This window comes from Mytilus galloprovincialis, chromosome 7, assembly GCF_965363235.1.
Source record: "Mytilus galloprovincialis chromosome 7, xbMytGall1.hap1.1, whole genome shotgun sequence".
Lineage (NCBI taxonomy): Eukaryota > Metazoa > Mollusca > Bivalvia > Mytilida > Mytilidae > Mytilus > Mytilus galloprovincialis.
Genome location: NC_134844.1, coordinates 63,926,045 through 63,950,815, shown reverse-complemented (window position 1 = coordinate 63,950,815; position 24,771 = coordinate 63,926,045). Strand labels below are relative to the sequence as shown.

At 30.9% G+C, this 24,771-nt stretch overlaps 1 long non-coding RNA gene across 1 annotated transcript; it reads left to right on the top strand.

Moving 5' to 3' along the window:
* Positions 1–10,401: 10,401 nt before the first annotated feature.
* Positions 10,402–22,966, top strand: LOC143083465 (uncharacterized). The gene is made up of 3 exons (XR_012980718.1): positions 10,402–10,452; positions 15,359–15,405; positions 20,811–22,966. It is a non-coding gene; the product is annotated as an uncharacterized LOC143083465 (long non-coding RNA).
* Positions 22,967–24,771: the final 1,805 nt, after the last annotated feature.

Sequence of the window (24,771 nt, the reverse complement as noted above, 5' to 3'; positions counted from 1 at the left end):
ATTATTCTCTGTTTTAAATATTTTGCCCATTTCTCTCCGTATTCTTTCTGTGATTCATTCTTGGCAATTATTCTCTTTTCTGTAAACCCCCATCCACACATAAGTGTGCATGATTAGAATGTCAACATTGGAGTGGGATTATACACTCGAGTTTTACTGGAAATTCAGACTTTTTAATCGAGACATTCAGTGAAAAGTCAGAATGACTATAAACATGTTCATATGTATGATTTTAGAAAACGTCAAACTTGTAATCATGCAATCTAAAGGAAAAAAAGGATTTAGTGTGTTCAATAATCGCTTGCTCTGTTAGATTGAGTACATATAAAGAGAAGGAATAACCAGTATTTGAAAGGTAAGTTCTTTTTTTTTCGAAATCGTAAAAAATGTGGTTATTTTGCATTTTGTGACGTCATTAAAATGACTGTAACCCCAGCGTTTGTGAACAAAACAAATAGATACATGACAATAAAGAAAGATTGGCTAGCTAATACATTTATCTGTATATTTCATATAAAGTTATTTAGCATATGCATAATAAAATAATCGTACTCTCAAACACTGGAGGCATAGTGGACTCAAAACCACAGGATATTCCGCTAAAATTTGGCCTGTCCTTCATCATTTCAATGATTTTTTCTTCCACGGCTGATGGTGGCTTTGGTGCCGGCCCTCCTCCAGTCAATTTCCTCTGTTTTTTTACTTCACTATATTTTGTTTTGCATTCTCTTGTAAGTTTCCCCATTTATATATTACTTGCTTTCATTGCTTTTTTGAAGTCCCATTGCGTTAATTTTAGAACATATTTCTGCCCACTTTTCTTTTTTTTTTGTTATTTGTTATGGTGTTTGTTTGCTTTGATTTTAACACGAACTCATCCTTTTCTACAAGTTCTTGTAATAGAGTTATTTCTGAGATGCTCCAGTTTGGTTGCCTTTCTCTCTTAGACGCCATGTCTGCCAAAAGTACGCGAAATTGCGCGAGGTCGAACATAACTGATTGTTAAATACCAAATTAAACGTAAATTAGTAAACTCAAACGTAACTAACTGTTGTACAACGGATTTTTAATCAATAGTTACGTAACTTGCAGTTAAAGGCTTAACAGTTAGTTAAACTAACTGACGTTCGTGCAACCGGGTCCAGGTCGCCTATTTTAAAAAGCCCCACTTGAACAGTGAAAACATAAAATGAGTTTAAACTTACAACAGTTTTACATTCCTATATTTAACATGCAATCCATTTTATCTGTTAAGCATCACAGTATAATGCATAATCATTATCGTGTATCCGGTTCACTGACTTTCATGTGTTGATTTTTAAAAACTTTAAAACTTCATATTTGATTGAGAAAAATGATAGTTATCATATGAATTGGAAATAATCGATGTGATTGAACAAAAGTTGAAATTATTCTGTAATATACATATGGATTATCAAAGGATAAAGCACATCTGGTGAGTACTAATGTATTACGACATATATTCAAATATCGATTAAAATACAAACGTAGCAAGAGTAGTTTTAATTCGTTTTTCATGTGCAATTTTAATAAAGCCTCTATAGACTGCATATTCAGTTTAATTAAATCGAATTTGCATTTATTACGTATTTTTGAAATAGCCCATTTAAAATAGATAAGTATTGTATTATTCGAATTATCTGTACAGATTCCTATTATAATATATTTTTCAATTAGTGCCTCGTTATTTAAAAAGTGACAGAGTTTAACATTGTTACAATGATAAAATAAATGCTCAAGTGTCATTATTATAATTTTCATCACATAAAGTGACATTTTCCATTTTCCATTGCACTATTTGCAGTCTATTTTTTGGTATGTTTAATCCTGTGTATACATTACCATAGAAATTCTTTAATTTTACTATTAATACATATATCTAAGATTTGGCAATTGTTTTTTCCAATCTATATATTCGCTATACAACTTTTTGCCATTTTGTTTGACTCTTAGGGGTTCCATACTGTAAACAGAAAGGTAACAAACAGTTAAGGGGGAACTTATAATGTTTAAATAGGTATTTTGGCAACGTTTACATATCCTGTTTAAAAAGGGAAAATATTAACGTTGCCATGTGATGATGTTAGTGCGAAAGTCAGATTCCTAGATTTCATGTGAATTAAACGTTCTTTCAAAAGGCAATCTCCAAATCAAACCCATTGGTGTAAATAGTTATTAAAGGTATCAGGATAATAATTTGATACTCTAAACGTGTGTTCCGTCTACATAAGACTCATCAGTGACGCTCCTATCAAAATAGGTAGAAAGCAAAGCTTCATTTGCTATTGAAATTTCAATCCGGCGATCGTTCTTTGATATAAGTTAAGAGAATTAAGCGTCAAGCGTGGATAATACTTATGTGATAAATCTTTTTAAAATTTAACTGATATTTTCTGACTAATTTACAAATATTAAATTTCATATAGGCAATAATGTAAACGATTTTTTTTTATCAGAACAATGGCAGCCACAATCATCTGTGGTCCATGTGGATATGAGGACTCCATTAAAATTGCAAAGAAATGGTGTTCTAATTGTGAAGAGGGGTTCTGCTAGGAATGCGAAAAGGTTCACAGATCTACAAAGATGTCCAGAAATCATAAGATGATATCAATTTCAGATTATCACAAAATGAAAGACGTTTCTATAAACCAAACATGCGTGGGACATGGAAAAAGATACGATTTATACTACTCCGAACACGACAAACCTATCTGCCTTGATTGCGTTGATCAGCATAAAAGTTGCCCTCAGCTGATGTCCTTAGACAAAGCTGCAAGTGATGCTAAAGAGTCATCTGCCCTTTCAGATTTAAAAGATACCATAAATGGAGCGTTAACTAATGTCGAGAGATGTATCAAAAGCCAAGATATGATAGTTAAGGAATTTGACAATCAAGAAAGTCGTATCAAGAAAAAAATACAAGAAACACGAGAAAAACTTAACAAACATTTAGATATTTTGGAATAAAAGCTGATACAAAGTCTTTCTACAAAAATTGCCGTCTGTAAATCAGCATACGGCCAAATGCTAAATCTTTTGAATTTAGCAGATCAATAACCCAGTCAACTAAAAGAAGAAACGGCGACTATGAAACAAATGGCATCAGATATACAAGTCTTCCTTGGAACTCGCGAAATTGACAAAAATGTTTCCGAGGAAATAAAATCTATCAAAGGCATAATAAACAGTGCTACGTGTTTTGACATTGAAATAGATATAGACACTTCCGTTTCTTCAATACTTAACTCTATCTATCAGTTTGGAATATTATAACTCGCAGAGAGAAAATTTGAATTTGAATTTAAAGACGTAAAACTTGATCAAGCTCAAAAACAAATATATTTACCGTCAGGAAGTAGTAATCGAGTGATGGCTTTACAGCTAAAACAGAAAGTAACATTTATGAGACCAAAAATTGAGTCAGGCGTTTCTGGATGTTTGATGTTACCTAATGGTCACTTGATGTTAGCAAACTGTTTCCGACCGAAAATAATAATGGAATACAACGAGCGTGGGCAATACGTCAGCCATGTTCCTTGTTCTGGTACGCCCTTTCATCTTACATTGATAGATGGTAATCGTATTGCTGTTACCTATGCATTTAACGACAAAATAGAAATTATAAATCTTAGCATCACACATGTGCAGACGATAACCCTCGAAAAATATTGCCATGGAATCTCCTACACAGATGGAAAACTTTATGTTATGGAGAGCACAATAGGAATAGTTGTGTTAGACCTTACAGGGAAAATCTTAAACACGGTGCCATTGGATACCGAACACTTATGCAACATTGCTACCTCAAGGGATAGAATATACTACACAAACGAACATAAGAACACTATACACTGCTTAAGTCTGACTGGTCAAGAAATATAGGAGTATCACAATGAGTCTATCATTCAACCATTGGGTATAACTGTATCTGACAACCAGGACGTGTTAGTTGTAGGTTCTACATTTAATAATCTTTCTATCATAACACAAAATGGAAAGAAGAGTAGGATCCTATTGGACAAACCTGGCAATTGGATCACACCACGAGCTGTATACTACAACATAGACAGGAAAGAATTATTAATATGCAGCGAAGACCGTGGCACTGGTGCAGTGTACCAAGTTATTTTGGGCTAATTTTAACCGAGATAACACTTTGTTTCTAGTTTGCGCTAATTGCTTCAGCAACATTCCGGCACATTTTTTTTTTGCATTTAAAATTGAAGGCAATAAGCTTGTGTTGATTGTATTAAGAAATAAGTCTCAATAGTGTCAGTTTCTTCTCGAGAATAGTTCGAAGTATTCGATGTTTGCAAAAGTCATGTATTTTCAGATTACTTTCAATAGATATAGAAAGATGTGGCACGAGTGCCAATGAGACAACTCTCCATCCAAATAAAAATTTATAAAAGTAAACCATTATAGGTCAAGGTACGGCCTTCAACACGGAACCTTGGCTCTCACCGTACAGCAAGATATAAAGGGCCCCAAAAATTAGTAATGTAAAACCATTCAAACGGGAAAACCAAAAGTCTAATCTATATAAAAACGAGAAACGAGAAACACGTATGAACTACATATACAAACGACAACTGCTGTAAATCAGATTCATGAAATGAATCGCTATATTTTATAACTTATGAAATGGTTGATTATTTTTTGTTATAGAAAGTGGAATTTTGCACTGAAATTTGTTTTTCGTATTTGCTCAAAATCGTTCTTTCGTGACAGCATGAAGAAAATGTGGATGAACAGTTAAGTCGACACTTTACCTGTGTGACGCTCAAAATCACGAATTCCTAAAAATGGGTGAGGACTTATTGGTGATTTATATTTTTTCACCACACATAAAACCTGTTGAAACGGTCTCAGATATTTGGAAACCAAAAAAGTCGTCTTCACGATACATTTACCGATTATGACCTTTAGCCTATTTTGAAATTCACCCTGCGACTGATGCAAGTATAACGTGACAATCTTGCGCAATCCACTCCCTCAGTTTCGTTCCGTTTTCAGTTCATTTGATGACATAATGTGTTTTAATATTTTTCTTTTTTCTTTTTATATTCTTTTAATTAGATTTGAGCATATAGCATGAGTAAGTCACGGATTGTTATGATTACATAACTATATTTTCAAATGTTATTCTACATATATCAAGGAAATTATTTTTTAGAGTGAGAGTACGTTTAGAAAAATAATTTGTTCTTTTCTAGAAAAAGATGATCTTATTTGTTTCAGTTAATTTGTTGAATAAGTGATTTCTTAATATTTTTGAAATATCAGGAGTTATCTGAAATTCATGAGTTGGCAAAGGAGTTTTTAAAAGACCTATTATTGGTTAGAGATTTGATCAAATCTTAAAGGCGTTTTGAGTACTAATGTATTTTTTTCTTCTTTTAGACATCGCGTCTCTTTTAAAATAAATGATACCAGTAATAGAAACTAATCCAAGATATATTTGTTTTTGAACAAAACTCTTGATGAAAGTTATCTAGATTTCCAAATTGTATTTTTTATTCAACACTCACTATCAGAGAAGGATGTTAATCTTCTGAATTGTTTTGCACTTAACATTTTGTGGCCTTTTATAGCTGACTATGTATGGGCTTTGCTAATTATTGAAGGCCGTACGGTGACCTATAGTTGTTACTTTCTGTGTCATTTGATCTCTTTTGGAAAGTTTGCAATCATACCATATCTTCTACTTTTATGTAAAAACGGATGTAGAAATCGAATGCTAGTAAAAATGGGATGCCAATAACGCTTCATAAATTCGCTACGTCAATACATGTTTAAAATATTTAGAAAAGTATGTATTTCTATCCATAACAATGCAAAGATAATAAAGACAAAGGTAGGAAACAATGAAAATATTCCGGGCCAAAAAACTTGCTATAAGTCTTTCTATTACGTTCGATTAATATCATTTATGTGACCTGAAAAACGATTTTACTTTACGCTGAGTTTTAATTTTTTTAAAACATTTTATAAAAAAAAACTGGATTCCTACATTTTTGAACTAACAATGTTAGATCATGTCAGTATGACCGATATACATTTTTGAAACATTGTTTTTTTTTACGAGCATTACTTAACTTTATCTTTATAAATATATTAATTCAATCACATATCGGTTTTATCCCGGCTGCAATTTGAACATAACCCTAGCTAAGTTATCCACACGTGTTTATACCAAACATACGCACACATGGCGTCATATGAAATCCCCAAAAATTAATGAAAAGGTAAGAATCATAAAAAAAAGACGGGTCATAATTGAGATCAATATTTTTGTGGTCATCCACTGGGATTATCTTATTTATTTATTATTACACAAACATTAAATTGTGAATTAATAACAGAAATTTCTCTTTGTAACTTTGAATATGCCTATTATTTATGATGATTGTATTTAAAACGTAAAAAAAAACAATAATTGTACAATCAATTATACGTATGAAGAGATATTCGTTCAAAAAGTAGTTCCTCGTTTTTATTAATTTTCTCAGAGTTTATCCAGTCTTATATTTAAAGAATAAATCTGTCCTGACAGAAAGGGTACAAAAAACAGAATAGGTTGTATGCTTTGAAGTCGACATGAATAACAGGTAGATATTAATACAAATCCTCTGTTGAAAAATTGGTTCCCAAAATCACATATTTTCTTACAATTGAACTCATTGTTTTATCAAAGTCTTCATCAAAAATATTTTGTTATAAAAGTATGCAATATACTTATTTCTAGCTCACGATATTATATTTTCCTAATAACATGTAAAGATAATTACAGAAAATTGATTTAAGTGTGATACGTGGATGAAACTTTTATCTATTGAATTTCTTTTATTAGCTGCAACGTCATGATTTCATTGATATAGAGTATTTGCTTACAAAGAAGCTATTAAATCAACATGTCCAAATAATGAAGTTGAAATCACCGCTTCGTTAATTTGATGGACGCCATCACGAGATGGTTGACTGTTATGGAATCTAAATTTCACAGATGATAGCGAATATGTTCCTAATGTCGTTACTACAATCCCGTCTGCTAATAAACGAATGTAACCTACCGAATTAAACTTGTTAGCGAGTTTGTACTAACATAAGCAGTAAGACGGGTGCCGCATATGGAGCAAGGTCTGCTTTCTTTTTCGGTGCACCTGTGATTACCCCCAGTTTTTGGTAGGGTTCGTGTTGATAAGTCTTTATTTTCTATGTTGTGTTTGTGTACTATTGTTTGTCTGTTTCTTTTTCAGCCATGGCGTTGTCAGTTTATTTTCGAATTTTGACTAACAGATTGAATGTCCCTCATGTATTTTTCGTCTCTCATTTATAAAAGTCTAACATAATTTCAAAATTCTTATACAGATGTACTAATAACATAAGTATATGTACAAAAATTGTATACATGATCATATGTTTTATTTGTATGTACTTTTCGGAAATGTTCTGAGTTGCAATATCATTGTGTATGTTTGTGTATTTTTTCTTCTTTTTATATTCACCAAAAATGTTAGCAAGGGTAACATCTTCTGCAGTTGTTCTATGTTTAGAGTTAGCTTAACTTTTAATAAGGATTTATTAACCATTGTCCTAATGAATCATAGCTTTAACAATGATTAGATAGAGCATATGTCTCTTTGTTGAAAATATAAGAATCAACACATTTTTTCATGACTGAAATAGCATAAATTGTTATTTTCTTCAAAATGCAATGAGAGCAGTTCAGTAACTATTTGCTATTTTTCGGTGAATTCAGCCATTTGACGGCTGTATTAGATTTTGGATTTTCAAAAAATTTGACATCGATCATCATCCTGAAGTCACACTATAAATCAAATAATAATATAGCGCAGTAAAATTGATATTGTTTATTCTATTAAAACCATTGTCAAGATTGTATATATATGAGATCAAAACACTGAAATTGCTTTCCATAACTCCAAACCTTTTTCATACGAATTTATTTTATTAGAATGTGTATTTCTACGACTAGCGTTTTTGACAGCGGTAAATCAACATGTTTGCCTGAACAACTTAAAAATCAAACGTTAAAAAATATGACCTTTATAACATTTCATTGATCTACGCCTAAAGAAGACTGAATATCTGTTTTACCCATCTATCAAAAAGATGAACCTTTAAAATTAATAGTTTTACTGCAATAGTTGGGTTAAAATTACAGTCTTAACCTTTTAAAATATTTTTTTTATCATTATTAACCTTTTAAAATTGTATTGATAGGCGATCTTCAAAATTCTTCATTAGAATGTACAAAATGTTTATTGTGGGGCGAATAGAGTTTCACAACGGGTAAAGACGTTTGCTTTGTTCAATTTTGATTTTGTGCTGTAAATGGGTTTTTAAAATAATTCTTGAGGTATAATTTTAATATGTTTGCTTTGTAATTGATTTTTACCCGCACATATAAAAATAAGAAGAAATAATTGACAATGAAACAACCACACAGAGACCAAATGACATAGATAGGTTCCCGTACGGCCTTCAACAATGAACAAAACCTTTCGATTTTGATATATATTCATCGTGATTCATAGTAAGCAAGTTTTCCAACAATTTAATTTGGTAAAATCCTTTTTCATAAAAGTTTTTGAGGTTCTTTGAGATACAAAGATTTTAAGAAAGAAACTATAAAAAGATCCAAAGTGACAATGGTGAACTAAAAGGGTGAAAAGGGCAACAAATTCAGTTCAGGAGAGTATCATGGATAAATCAAATACTTCGAAGCGTAAAAAGACTAACAAAAGCACCATTTTTAACATTTGCAAATGAGGTATTTATAAATACAGTGTATATATATATATGTGTGTGTGTATACTGTTCAGTATGATCCAATGCTCTATGTTGAAGACCGCACTTTGACCTATATTGGTTAACTTTTACATATTGTGACTTGGATGGATAGTTCTCTCATTGGTACTGAAACCAAATCTTCTCATATTTATTTTGCTAGTGACTTATTTTTTTTAAAACAAAACACCACCGTATTTCTGCCCCAACAAAACTAGATATTTTATTTGTGTATTTAAGACAATATTACAAAACGGATTCAAAGAAGGATAAGATTGCTTTTCAATTTTTATTTTTTTGTAAATTTGATCTTAAAAATCGTAAGTTTGATTTGTAAACTACATCAACACTGAATATCGTATCACTTTCGACCACAAAACAAATATAAACAAAAAATGAAATGCAGTATACTTCAGCTGGTAATAGAAAAAAACGGGACTTACAAAAAAAACCTAAATATAGATACGTTATAATTGTAATAAGTGTAGTGATAATTTAGTCGTTTCATCGATGTATCCACACAGAAAAAAAGTGACAAAAAGTAACAAACGCCAATTCTAAATTTATATTTTTTTTTTAACAAATTACAATCACAGTCACTGGCAATTGTCGATGGTCTATCTATTGTTTCAGGAACAACATTTTCAAAGTGGCTGGGTGATTGTATTCCACGATAAATGTTGTCCCTCAAAATGTCAAGTGTACTAGTAACTGTGGCAATTCTTTCATTCAGGTTTGACCATTCGTAGGAATGATTTTCTGTTTTGCCCAATGTAATGTGGATTGTCACAAATGTTTGGTTTTTAAAATTGGTTTACCTCTGGAATTCGATTGGTAGTATTTTGTGTTTTGGGATGATCTAAAAGATGCGTATTTTGTCGAATTCAGATTTACATTAACAAAGTTAACAAAATGTCAGGAAAAACTACTTTCGATAGCTTTCATCGTTTTGATGAGATCACCTACTTGGAATATTGTTTTTTTTTTGCCAAACTCGCGTTTAGAATCGTGTGTCACCAGAAATATCTTATATCTAAGATGGTTGACATCAATTATCAAAATATAACACAATTTCACAAACAAGATAGTCAACTGAACTTATAGTCAGTTTAACAGTTTGATTGGAGCCACACGCATGAAATATACCTGAAGAATTTAACCCAATACATTTAAATGTTCAACACTCACCTTTATATAAAGTGTGCTATAGATTTTGGTTGCTTTTAAATGTGTATACAGTAAAAATCACCTTTATATACAGTGTGCTATCTATTTTGATTGCCTTTAACTATGTATACAGTTATCACATGACTATCTGTCCTATAGTTTTATCTACGTTTCCATTTCTGTGGTGATCAATTATGTAGTTATACCTTAAGAAAACCATTTATTCTTAACAATAACATGCGTACGGTGTTGGATATGTCAAATGTTGTCCCTCAGAGTATCATAAACTATTAAAGGTTTGATGCATTTTTATTATCATTATTATCATATAATAATCACGTGTTTGTTCACACATGATATCTTTCATGATAAAACGCCCATTGTTTAAAGTTCAATCGTGAATTGTAAGCTACACTCTATCGTTGTTGTCAGATATTGAGACACAAGGTAACTGTATACAGTATTTTCCTTACATTTTGTCATTAAGATCACATATTTTTTAAATGTGTAGTTTTATATCTAATCTCTTTTATCCATCAAATTAATGTCGCTATCACTACCGGCAACGTCAAAAGACATTATTGGCAAAAATTATACTTACTGCCTTATAATAATGATTTGTGACTTATGGCTTATGTATATCTTTGATGAGGGTTTTTTATGCGGCACATGTTCTATGTACCTACCACGAAACCTCAGATTACCATATTTTATTAAAGGTTCGTGTCGCTCAGTCTTACGTTTTTCTAAATAGAGTTTATCAGAAATGTAAATATACGTGATATTGGTGGTCCATGAACGATGAAGTTTTAGATTAAAGTTCCTGAATTGCATGGCCAACAACTATAGTCGCTGCTCTAAACAAGAGTTCATTGTTTATTTTCCTAAATATTTCCATTCTAAGTCAATCACTATGCACTTTACTATGATATTATTACGTGATCATTTTTGTATTGGCTTTGTTATTGGTCAGAGGTTTGCTAAATTGGACTGAGGCGAAATCACGTAATGATATCTTTATAAATTAACTACAGTGTTCACCGATTTTTTTGTGTGTGTTTTATTTCCTTTCAGAAGATTTTGACATATTTACAAGGGAAGTGAATTATCAAAATCTTAGTTTACTTTGATAAGCCCTCAATTATCTCTGCGCATTATCATATAAAGATTATTAGCGTGAGTATAAAAAAGACGATTTGGTATGATGGCAAATGAGTGTCTAGTAGGCAAAAAAAGCAATGCGGAATTTACTCGAATTGCCCGTCGTTAATTTTGCTTTTAATAAAAAAAAAATGAAGAAATAGCCTTTTCGTCTACACAAAAAAGATATAAATATAAATGCATATCTGTTTATACATAGACAATAATAGTGCATTGACTTGACATATCAACGATATAAGGATGAGGCTTAGAAACGGGGAAATGCGAGGCTGTGCCGAGCAATTTCCCCGTTTCGGGCCGAATCCTTCTATCGTTGATATGTCAAGTCAATACACTATTATTGTCTTTATACTGCAATCTAAAAGAGTACTTTTTCAATTGTTGTTTAGTGTGTATGTTATTATTTGATTTAAATATTGGGAAACTTCCCCCTTTAATAAAAAGGCCTCATAGCATGCAGGCGGAGAAATGTACAGCACAATGAAATGTACATCTACCTGTTGAAAACTGTAATCGATGATGAACAAGTTTGTTTGAGAATGAACTAAAATATCAACAATAAGCATAACACATAATGATATATAGTTCGCAAACCAAAAATATTAACTAGTGAAATATGTTTTTTTTCTCTACAAATTGCAAAAGAAATAAGTTTGAGTCGTTGTATACTTTGGAAAGAATAACAGGTTGAATAGGTCGTATGAATAATTAATTACAATTTCGGCAATTTCTATTTAAATATGCATGAGAAAAAGTGATATCAGGTCAGCGACTGTATATGACATAAAAATATACGGTTTTTGACTGCTCAAATAGAACGAGTGCAGTATAAACAACAATATTACACTGCAAAACATAATATATATAACAGCAAAAATACATTTAATCGTCAATGAAGTGATCAATTTCCGTGTAAATGAAACTATTTGAAATTTTATAATTTTAACTTTTATCATCAATTTCTTTATGATTTTCGATACCTGCTTTTAGAATTTTTTAACAAGAGTAGCATATAGTTCTATTAACAATTTAATTACGGTATTATATACACAAATGTACAAATAGGTACTGGCAAATAAAGTTTATATGTATACTTTACGAAAAAATGGGATATTTTTAATCAAATTGAACTTGTACAATTTTAAAGATTCAATAATCAATCAAAGTGTCTACTTCAGTCGATTCAATTTGTTGATGTTAAAGATACAACATACATTTAGATATTAAGACTGAACAGTTACACAAATGCGTCTTCTTCAAGTTAAGACGGAAACCGTCTAAAATTAGAACACATTATAGAATTGGGAAGATTTAAGTACTTTTGCTTGACTTGATGATGCTAGCATTCGATACATGTGCATTGTATTGTCAACAGCCCGTATTTATGTAACAGAAATTTTCGACTTTCTATTAAATAGCTGGAAGTTTACATTTTAACAATTAGGTAAAACTGCTATATTTTTGGGTCAAAAAAGGGTCTTTCTGGACCTCCTTTAATTATCTTGGAGACAATAAAATTGAGAATGGAAATGGGGAATGTGTCAAAGAGACAACAACCCGACCAAATAAAAAACAACAGCAGAGGGTCACCAACAGGTCTTCAATGTAGCGAGAAATTCCCGCACCCGGAGGCGTCCTTCAGCTGGCCCCTAAACAAATATATACTAATCCAGTGATAATGAACGCCATACTAATTTCCAAATTGTACACAAGAAACTAAAATTAAAATAATACAAGACTAACAAAGGCCAGAGGCTCCCGACTTGGGACAGGCGCAAAAATGCGGCGGGGTTAAACATGTTTGTGAGATCTCAACCCTCCCCCTATACCTCTAACCAATGTAGAAAAGTAAATGCATAACAATACGCACATTAAAATTCAGTTCAAGAGAAGTCCGAGTCTGATGTCAGAAGATGTAACCAAAGAAAATAAACAAAATGACAATAATACATAAATAACAACAGACTACTAGCAGTTAACTGACATGCCAGCTCCAGACTTCAATTAAACTGACTGAAAGATTATGATTTCATCATATGAACATCAGGCACAATCCTTCCCGTTAGGGGTTTAGTATCATACCATCATAACATATATGAGAAGAACATAACCCGTGTCATGCCAACAACTGTTTTTAGAATAAATGTGTTTAGTTCTGATGCAAAGACCTTATCAGTGACTCAATATTAACGCCAAAATATGCAATCTTTAATGACTTGACAACAGTATCGTAATTATATCCCTTCTTAATAAGTCTATTCAAAGGTTTTGTAAGTTTCTGAGGTGAATACTGACACCTTTGTGCTTTATAAAGAATATTTCCATAAAAAATTGGATGTGAAATACCTGAACGTATTAGAAGTCTGCATGTTGAGCTATATTTACGAATGATGTCTTTATACCGATGATAAAATTTAGTAAATATTTTGACTAGTTTGTGATATCGAAAACCCTGGTGTAATAAATTTCTCTCGTTAAAATCTAAAACATTGTTACATACACGAGCGAATCGTACAAGTTGAGATATATAAACACCGTAAGATGGTGACAAGGGAACGTCACCATCTAAAAACGGATAATTACGGTAGGAAATGAAAAATCATCCCTTTTATCAAAAATTTTAGTATTCAGCCTTCCATTAGTGATATAGATGTCAAGATCGAGAAAAGGGCAGTGGTCATTGTTAGTATTAGCTTTATTTAAAGTAAGTTCAACAGGATAAATTTCATTAATATACATACTGAAGTCGTCATTATTGAGAGCCAAAATATCATCCAAATATCTAAAAGTATTATTAAATTTGTTTATCAGATGTTGTTTCGATGGGTCTTGCTTATTTTTGTCATAAATTGTAACTCATAACAATACAAAAACAGGTCCGCAATAAGTGGTGCACAGTTAGTCCCCATTGGAATTCCGATAATCTGACGATATACGGAATCCCCAAAGCGAACAAAAATGTTATCTAGTAAAAATTCAAGGGCATATATAGTATCAAAGCATGTCCAATTAACATAGTTTTTTTGTTTATTGCTACTAAAAAATGACCTAAAAGAGTTTGAACATATATATTCACGTTCTGATTTTTTGAATGCCCATTTAATTAGGTGTGTGAATTTTTTCTTAATGAGAATGTGAGGCAATGTGGTATACAGGGTAGAAAAATCAAAACTTTGAACAGATTCAAAATCACCAATATAAGCACGCAATTTATCAAGTACTTCTAACGAGTTCTTGACACTCCAAAAGTAATTTATTCCACTATTTTCGAAGGCCTTATTTGAACAATTTATTATCAGGTTTTTAATTGTACCAAGTGTGCTGGTAAGAAGAATAGACAATTTAGTAGTTGAACAATGGCTTGAAGACGAAATAAATCTATATTTGTAAGGGGTTTTGTGTAGCTTGGGAAGCCAATACATAGTTGGGACTTTCATTGTATTTGGCTCTGCTTGTAAAGCGGTGGGTAAAAGTTTATGTTTGTTACAGATTTCGTTTTCTGAAAATGGAGTCAGTTGGAATGTTGGTGAATTGGTGATTTTCTTTTTCAGAACCTCAATGTAAAATTTACGTCAAACAATAATAATATTATTAGCAGCTTTATCGGCCGGGACAAAAACAAATACCTTGGCTAGTTCTTTTAGTTTATGTTTGATACGAGAAATAGGTTTATTGTGGTTAATGTTAATAGTAAAATGTTCTTTAAAATGTTGAATACGTATATCAACTATCTTCATTACTGAATTAAAAAAAGAGTCCAAAGATTTTTTGTCAGATTTTTCCCGTTTTATCCATTTCATACAGTAAGTATGGAGTGAGTCGTGGATGATATATTGCGACACTCATTCCAATTAATAATTGACGGGGGACGAATATATACATATAAGTACAAATAAAAAATTTGAAAACGTTTACAAATTAACAAAAATACTCTATTCGAAAACAGATTTTGTTTTGAAAAAATGCACCCATACGAATTAAAGTAGACATATCTGGCTGTTTCCAGTTTTTCATCGCACTATGACATGTATAAAGAAATAAAAAAACGGGACGAGTTTCCGATGGAGTTAAATTGATGAACATGGTTCGATATTTAAATTTACTGCGATATACGTAACATGTGACAACAGCAAAGATGTTAACCTGTGTTATCTTCCCATTTTGGGCATTCATTATATATATCTTTTTCCAGCTACCAACATACTGTTGATTTGACAAAAACACGAAACGATTACACAGGTTAGTTAATCTTTCCTAACACTTGATATTTCTCGATTACCACATTTTAAGATATATATAATAATTCGTCGTCTCTTGATTATATATCTTTGTATTGATTTTAAAATCTTGTTAGTTTTTGGATGATCAATAGATATAAGTTACGATTTCAGATAACATTGATTATGGTATATATTCAATATATTATTTGATCATATAAGACATTTTCAGAAACAGTACGTAAAGAATTTATTAGTCTGTTTTTATCCTTTTTAATCCTTTTAAAATGTCTTCTCCACATATATTATCGCCCCTTTCAAAGTTTGATTTGACATTAATACACATGTTTTAATTACTCTTCTCTCCTCCTCCTCCTCCACCACCATCACACACACACACTGGCAAACCCCTTCCCACACACACATATGACCTACAATCAAAACAAGCAAAAAGCAAAAAGAACATGTTTATTAGGTTTGTCTGCCTCACTTGATATTCCATTTTCTATTGATTACTAGTAGTAATCGTTTATGAAATGTTGATCTATTCGAAACAAGAAGGTTTTGTTAGCCCAAAGTATAAATTGCCTGCATGAGCCGTATCTTTGTATTTGTTCGTTCTTAATATTCCTGAACTTTGTGTTCTATTTAGGCTTCTATTTCTTCGAATCAAGTGCTACTGATGAGTCTTGTACTCACATGTAGACGAAACACGCGTCTTGTACTCACATGTAGACGAAACACGCGTCTTGTACTCACATGTAGACGAAACACGCGTCTTGCATATCAAATTATAAGCCTGGTATCTATGATGAATATTCAACGCCAGTTATATTTCAAAAGATTCGAGGCAACATCAGTTTGTCGATAATTGAATAACCCACACCAATTAAGAATACAAAAAATGACAAATTAGAACAAAACTGAGTGGATTAAATGAACTCAAAATGGAGCGCTTGAAAAATTTGTTTATTGCTCTTTTTTTATTCATCTAATACTTTGTAATATTTGTCTAAAGTTTTCTAATAATTGAAAGATAAGTAATTACATTTAGATGAACTTCAAAGAAGTTAAAAGTTGTTTTGTTTGTTTTTGGTCATTTTTTTTTTTGCACAGATGAATTATGTGTTTTTTTCTCATGTAAGATACAATATATCAAATGAAAATTCTATTTCTACTTATTTATGTACACATATACAATGTAAAAAATATTCAATCATTAACTGAAAAAAAAATGGCAAAAGCATTCCAGATTTTGTCATAAATATATACTCGTTAATTTTAATAGCAATTAATTTTTTCAGGGCTGTATAAAGATTTTATTTTACAATGTTAAAGCTTTATTAAAATATTTGCAGTTGAAAATATATTGTTTTATTTTAATTTGCAATATGATTTTGTAATATCCCCAAACAGAAAATGTTTAATGGTAAATGGAACACTTATACCATTGGACTAAAACTTTGAGTCAATTTCATCAATGAATGTTTGAACAATCTCACAATTCCAAAATAAATGTGCAATTGTTTCTACTTCTTCTTAGCAAAAAGTACAATTTTGATTGTCAGTGACATTAATTGTATTAGTAGTTAAACATGTGCTGATTTATTCTATATTGTAACCACTGCAGTTTGGTATTTTTTGTGACGATAAAAGTTAATTTGAAAATTAATCTCCTTTCATTTTCATCTACATTTAAAATTTTATCGCATTTTTCCTGACCCGTTGAAACTATCTTATTTCTAATTAATGGTAAATACATGTCTTCAGTTCCCCTTTTAAACAAAATCTTGGCAAATAAAGGAATAAAGGGAGTGACTAGTTTATAATTATCAAAAACATAGCCCTTTCTTGCATTCTTTACAGCAGAAGTTATGCTGTTATATTTCCTAATATTTCTGTTATTTTTGAATTTTTCTTCTAACTGTTCCAAACTGAGAATTTTTCCAACATCTGATACAATGTCATTAATGAAAAATATACATGTACCTTAATTAAACCAGTTTTTATAAAATACAGGCTTATTTTCTATTTTTATAAAAAAATCCCACTTATTCTTTTCTTCTTTATCAACAATAATGTCCCATGCCAGGAATACATCATACCAAATATTATTTTTTATATTGACTTTATTGTCTGACAGATAACTATTTCCAAACTTAAATATTTTTTCTTGATTTATTATGGAAAATTAAACATTTTTTTTATTGTCAGATTGAAAAAATTTTCGAACCCATTTAGATTTGAGTTCTATGATGAAGGAGCTAAGATTGATAATTTTCAATCCACCTTTACTATAATCCTTTTGCAGCAGCTCTTTCTTGACTCTATAAACAGGTGAATTCCAAATAAATGTAAAAATAAGCTCATTTATATATTTTTCACAAGTTCTTGATTTGGATTTGGCAATGTAGTTTTAAGGTGATTAAGGACAGATAAAATCAGAGTTTTTACAACTATAATTTTACCGATTACCGTAAGATTTCTTTTTTGCCATATTTTGATTAGATTTTTTTTTATCTTCAAAGCCCTCTCTTTATAATTGATGTCAATAATTCTATCGAGATCAACATCAAAGTTAATACCCAATAACTTAAAAGATGTTGCACCCCAGGATAAAGATCTGTTTGGACTAAGTATGTCACTACAATATTTTTTTACTCCCAATTCATTTCAAACCACCTTTGTTTTAGAAATGTTTATATTTAACCCTGAAAGTTTTGCATACCAATCTAATTCATTGAAATTTTCATTTAAGGACTGTTTACTTTCATCTAAAATAAGTGAAGTATCATCTGCAAACTTTGATAACTTATGTTCCACCCTAGTCACAGTTATGCAAGTAATAATTCTTTTCCCTCGTATTCTGCAGCTGATTGCCAAAATTTTTGCACAAATGTTAAAAAGGTAGGGATAGATGAAATTTTATTATAAAATACTTTAATCAAGTTGATAATAGATTCACCAAAATTGAAAAATTGTAAAACTGACACCAGAAAGTCTCAAGATAGAGAATCAAATGCTTTTTCAAAATCAATTAAAAACAATAAACCTGGAATGTTATGTTCTTCTGAATACTGTAAAAGATCTGAAATCAATCTGATGTAATCCCTAATAACACTTCCACTGATAAAGCCAGTTTGAAACTTTTTTTAATCTACTAGCAATAACCCCTGGACCAATTTCGTATACAGTATTGAGCAAGGAGATAGGTCTCGTATCTTTAAGTAAATGGCTTGGTTTATTGTCTTTTGATAAGCATGCAATGATTCCCTGCCTTTGAGTCACTTATAAGTGTCCCAAATTTGAACCATAATCTAAGGATTTTACGACAAACGATTTAAAATCGATCCAGAAAAACTTTCAAAATTCTGTCAAAAAAAATCGGACCGTGATTTATTATTCATTTTCTATAAAGTAATGTTAGCTTCAATTATAGTTATAAATTCAATTGTTCAGCCACTGATAATTATTAAAATTTAAATCTTTAAAATCTCTTTCTAAATCACTCATTTTACACTCATTGCCATATTTATTCCTTTTTTGTACAAATTTTCATAGAAGTCTTTTGTCTCCTTTAAAATAATTTTCCCATCGTCCATTTAGACTTTGGGAATTATTTTGATTCTAAAATATTTTGATTAAATGATTCATATTCATATGTTTTGATTTATAAGAGTCTGTAATTACTCAAACATATTTTACGTGAACAGTGTAAAAATTCAACTACACGAAAACTTTCATATTACGTATTGATAAACGCAATAGCAGTGCTCCTATTTTCAAATATCGTAAATATAAAAAAGAAAATGAGGTACGATTGCCAATGAGTCAACTCTTCACAAAAGACAAAATGACACAGAAATTGAAAACTATAGGTCACTATACGGCAGTCAACAATAAGCAAAGACCATAACAAATAGACATCTTTCAAAGGCCCTGAAATGATAAATGTAAAACAGGTACCGAGAGAATCGTATGAATTCCAAACTAAGCAGGACTGGTATGTCGACAAAGTATACGTCAACTGCTACGTATGCAGCACATTACATTCCAACTCATTCACAATTACAAATTTGATAATAAGACACAATTTGTTAGATTACAAATTAGACGGCTATACTTCTTTTTACAGATATTTGACCACAAACACATGTCGCTAGTGAGATACATACAAATCAGATCATACAACCATTTTGCGATGATTACCTTAAGACACGTGAAGTACTAGTCGTTTTTCCTTACAAATCTGTTGGAGTAGTTGTTGTTTAAGACGCACACATCCGTCAAGGAAGTCTGTATTGTATAAACGCCATGAGATTGAGGAGATTATATGTTATTGTTGTGAACATAAATAGAAACATGTTGCCAATTATTATAGGGATAGAACTTTGTTGTAATTGAGATTGTGACAAGGTGATGACTGTTGTATCCCTATTGTGACAATTTTACCTTCACTGTCTGTTTTGTTCACGCATCGTTGTAAATATAATGGAATTTGATGCAACTGTCTAACAAGTGAGAGGTTTAGCGCTATTGAACCAGGTTCAGTCCAAAATTGTGTATATTTCAAAATGTCTCTACCTAGTCAGGAATATGACAGTTGTCCATTCGTTTGATGTGTTTTATCATTTGATTTTGCCATTAATTTTTTGATAAGGGGTTTTTCGTTTTGATATTTCTTAGGTAAGATTTTTTTTTATATTTACTTTTTTCTATACCTTAACAAGATTATGTTAATGAACATGTACATATGGGTCAATATCTTTAATTGTTTTTACATAGGCGGTAATGGTAACGTTTTTTCCTGTAGTTCAGTCCATATCGTAAACTTGGATATGTATGATAGCTCGTTTCGAAGCTGTGACATTTTCACATATGTGGTTAAATTTTCGGGGTACGAAGTGAGATATCTTTTTCCGTAAATTAGCACACCCCGAACATCCTTTCGTGATGCGGCTCCTTGTGGTAAAATATCCCCTTTTTAACACAATAAGTTCTTTGAAAATTTAATACTTTGAACACATTTAATAGCTGCATAGTTTTTACACATTTATTCTATGTTCCTCTACTTTCATAATCACCACAAATGATTAAGCTCAGTCATTTGTATAAAATAGAAACAAGTCCAATATCACTACACAGAGATTTTTTGAGTTTGTGTGGTAATGGCATGCTTTTTAGTTTTTCATTTCGAGGCGCATTAGGGATGTTGTCCCATATGAATAACAAAATGTATTTCTTTCATAAATATTTTATTCAGGACAATGTCAACCAAAATTCTATGTGGTCCATGCGGATATCAAGACAACATTAAACATGCCAAAAAATGGTGTACTAATTGTGAAGAAGGGTTTTGCGAGGACTGTGAAAAAGTTCACAGATCTACTAAGATGTCTAGAAATCATACGCTTATATCTGTTTCAGATTATCAAAAAATTAAAGACGTTGCCATAAGCCAAACATGCGTAGGACATGGAAAGAGATACGATATTTACTGTTCCATACATGACAAACCTCTCTGCATTGACTGTGTTGATCAGCATAAACGTTGCCCCCAGCTCGTGTCTTTGGACAATGCTGCAGCTAATGCTAAACAGTCAACTGCCCTTGCAGATTTAGAAGTTACCATTAATGGAGCGTTACAAAATGTCGGTAAATGCATAAAAAACCAAGAAACGAATGATAAAGAATTTGACAAACAAGAAAGTCTTATCAAGAAAACTATACAGAAAACGCGAGAAAAACTTAACGAACATCTAGACATTTTGGAAAAAAAGCTGATACAAAGTCTTTCTACAAAAACTGCCGTCTGTAAATCAACATACAGTAAAATACTAAATCAGTTGAATTTAGCAGATCAAAAGCTTATCAAACTAAAAGAAGAAACAGAGACTATGAAACAAATGGCATCAGATGTACAAGTCTTCCTTGGAACGCGTGAAATTAACAAAACTGTTTCCGACGAAATACAATCTATCAAAGGCATAATATACAGTACTAAGTATTTTGATATCAAAATAGATATCGACTCTTCTGTTACATCATTACTTGATCTTACCTATCAGTTTGGTATAATTTCACTTATGGAAAGAAAATCGGAATATGAATTCAAAGATGTAAAACTGGATCAAGCTCAAAAACAAATATATGTACCGTCCGAAAGTAGTAGTCGAGTGCTGACTGATAATGAAATAAGATGTAATGCAATGATCACTCAATTTACGGAACAAGAACAGATAAAAAGAATGCGTAAAAAAAACACAAAAAACAAACTAAATTAATTAAATTGTAATAATCAAATCATTGACACTACTTTTAATATTATCATCTCAGATAATTATTTTAGATAGGGAAATGTTGTTTGAAGAAGTAGTAAATTCTGTTGCTTAAAGTAAAAATTTCAAGGCACCAGGTATTGATCAGTTGTCAGTAAAATTATAAAGAAATAATGCATAGATGTTAGTTTTCCATAAATTATTTAATATATGTTTCAAATATGGAAAAAATCCTTCTGTATGGGGTAAAAGTAATATAACCTATATTCCTAAGTCTTCAACTTTAGATCCACGATATCCTTTATCATACAGAGGCATAACTTTAGCGCCCTGTACTTATAAATTATATTGTAGTATACTGAATAATAGATTAATGTATTGGTAAGAAAAAAAAGACATTATTCAGGATGAGCAAAATGGCTGCCTTAAAGGTAGAAGTACGATTGATCATCTAAGTACAATAACTTCAATTATTGAAACTAGAAAACTGAAAAAGGTTATCAACATTCACAGCTTTCATAGATTTTTAAAAAGCGTATGAGAGTGTTAGTACAAAATCATTGTTGACTAAATTTGATGATGATTTAGGAATAAGTACACATTTTGAATTACATTGAAAGATATATATTTACATGTAGAATGTTGTATTAAACATAATGGCAATATGACAGATTGGTTTAGCGTTAATTCGAGTTTATACAAGGATGTTTATTATCGCCTCTTATGGTTAATACTTTTATTAATAGTTTAATTGATGTAATGAAAGCGCTAGATATTGGTGAATACATTGATGGTGATAAAGTTTGTTTATTTTTATATGCTGATGACATTGTATTTATTGCTGAAAATAGTTTACATGCTCTATTAGATGTATTAAGTAATTGTTATGTTACCAATTGTATAAATGTGAACTTAGATAAACATAAAGTTGTTAATTTTAGGAACCGTTCGGTTCAGCAAACATTTTTCTTATACAAAGGCTGTCTAGAACTGCGCTATCAGATTTTTTTATGGGTGTTGGCAAGTATATGCCAATTGATGCTATTAACGGGGACATGGAATAAAACAATAGACATGTGTCTTCAGGCACTGGGCAAGATGTAGTGACATAAACAATGACAGAATGAATTATAAAGTGTTCAAATGGTCACATAAAAATTATGTAAATAATAAGAAAAACTGGTGAATAGAGTCCGAAAAAAAATCAATTTTTAATTGTATACCAGCATTACAATTGTGCTGCATAAGAATACTGTTCTACAACTTGAAAATGTTTTATTTAATAAATATATGAAGATTGGCAAACCATTTTATTATTACAGAGAAATGGTAACACGCTTTGTACTTTTATAGATATATAAAGATGTGGTATGAGTGTCAATGATGCAAATCTCCATCCAAATAAAAATTTATAAAAGTAAACCATTAGAGGTCAAGGTACGGTCTTCAACACGGAGCCTTGGCTCACACCGAACAGCAAGCTATAAAGGGCCCCCACAATTAGTAATGTATAACCATTCAAACGAGAAAACCAACGGTCTAATCTATATAAAAACGAGAAACAAGAAACACGTATGAACTATTTAAACAGACGACAACTACTGTACATCAGATTCCTGACTTAGGGCAGGTGAACATTTGCAGCAGGATTAAACGTTTTAATGGTACCAAACCTTCTCCCTTTTCTGAAAAAATAGTATATAACATCACAACATATAAAACACACTATAAAATATCAACTGGAATGCTATCTCAATCAAAAAACGCAAATTGACACACAATGAACGAATAAATTTGATCTACGATACCTGAACGCTAATTCATAGTTGATAAAATTTATAAGGGATAAATAATTAAAGTCAAAAGTAAATAAACAGGTTTAAATAAAGTTAAAGTGAGATACCACTGTGAAATATTAAACAATTTATAGAAAACTATCACTTTTGAAAAAGGCTGCGTTATATATCCTACACAGGTAAATGAAAATAAGTTTGTCATAACGTATACTTGATCGTCTGTGTGTATAAATCTTTCGATTAGGAATACCAAGAAATTTCTTTAATACCAATAAAACTAATCTAACACTTGGTACATATGGGTTGAATATCAAAAATAAAACTATACAATTAGAGCTAGATAAAACTTCCTGTACAGGTGCAAGAACAGTATTTAAGGAGAAATGAAATAATTTGTATGTTCATAGTTCGAAGAAGTGAAAATTGGTAGTAATTCCAAATAATCAAAGCTGGTATATAAAATAACAAAAAGCTATACACAATATTGTACAGAGTTATATTTAAAACAAAATTTGTCTATATAATCTAGAAGTGTTAATGCAAAATTAAGATGTTGCTGGGCGCCACTTTAAATAGAAATATTATAGAAAGTGGTGAAACTTTAATAAAACATTAAATATATAATATAATTCATAGCTGTGTTTCAATTTGAAAGATTACTGAGCCTAATATTTAAACGAATTGTTGAACGAAGAAAAAATGGAATGAGTTTACGATGAATTAAATTTAATAAATATGATTCGATATTTAAATTTACCGCGATATACATGATATATGTAACATACGACATCAAATAAGGTGTTAACCGGTGTTATCTACCCTTTTGGTCTGTCTCTTTATCCAGTTACCAATATACCGTAATTTAAAAAAAAAACAGGAATATAAAGTAATGACATATATAAGCACAAAAGTGAGGGAATATAATGAAATATGAAAGGATTTCTTTATTGCTTTATTTGTATTCATCTAACAATGTCTTACAAAAGGATTTGGCAAAAGTCTCTGCGTTGTGGAACCTACACAGCGGACAGATGGATATATGGTATATTTATATCATCTGCGGCTAGGAATAGTAAAAAAGAAACAAAATTATATGAGATAGCAACACACATGATATGTAAAAAGAAAAAAGAATAAAAAATATAAGTGTGAAATCAATATTTAAACGAAGTGTTGTCTGTTTGTCACCGCCTTATTAAGAATTAAAAAAAATGGAATGAGTTTACGATGAAGTCATGGTGAACATGAACCAATATTTAAATTTACCGCGATTTACGTAACATATGACAACAACCTGTGTTATCTCCCCTTTTT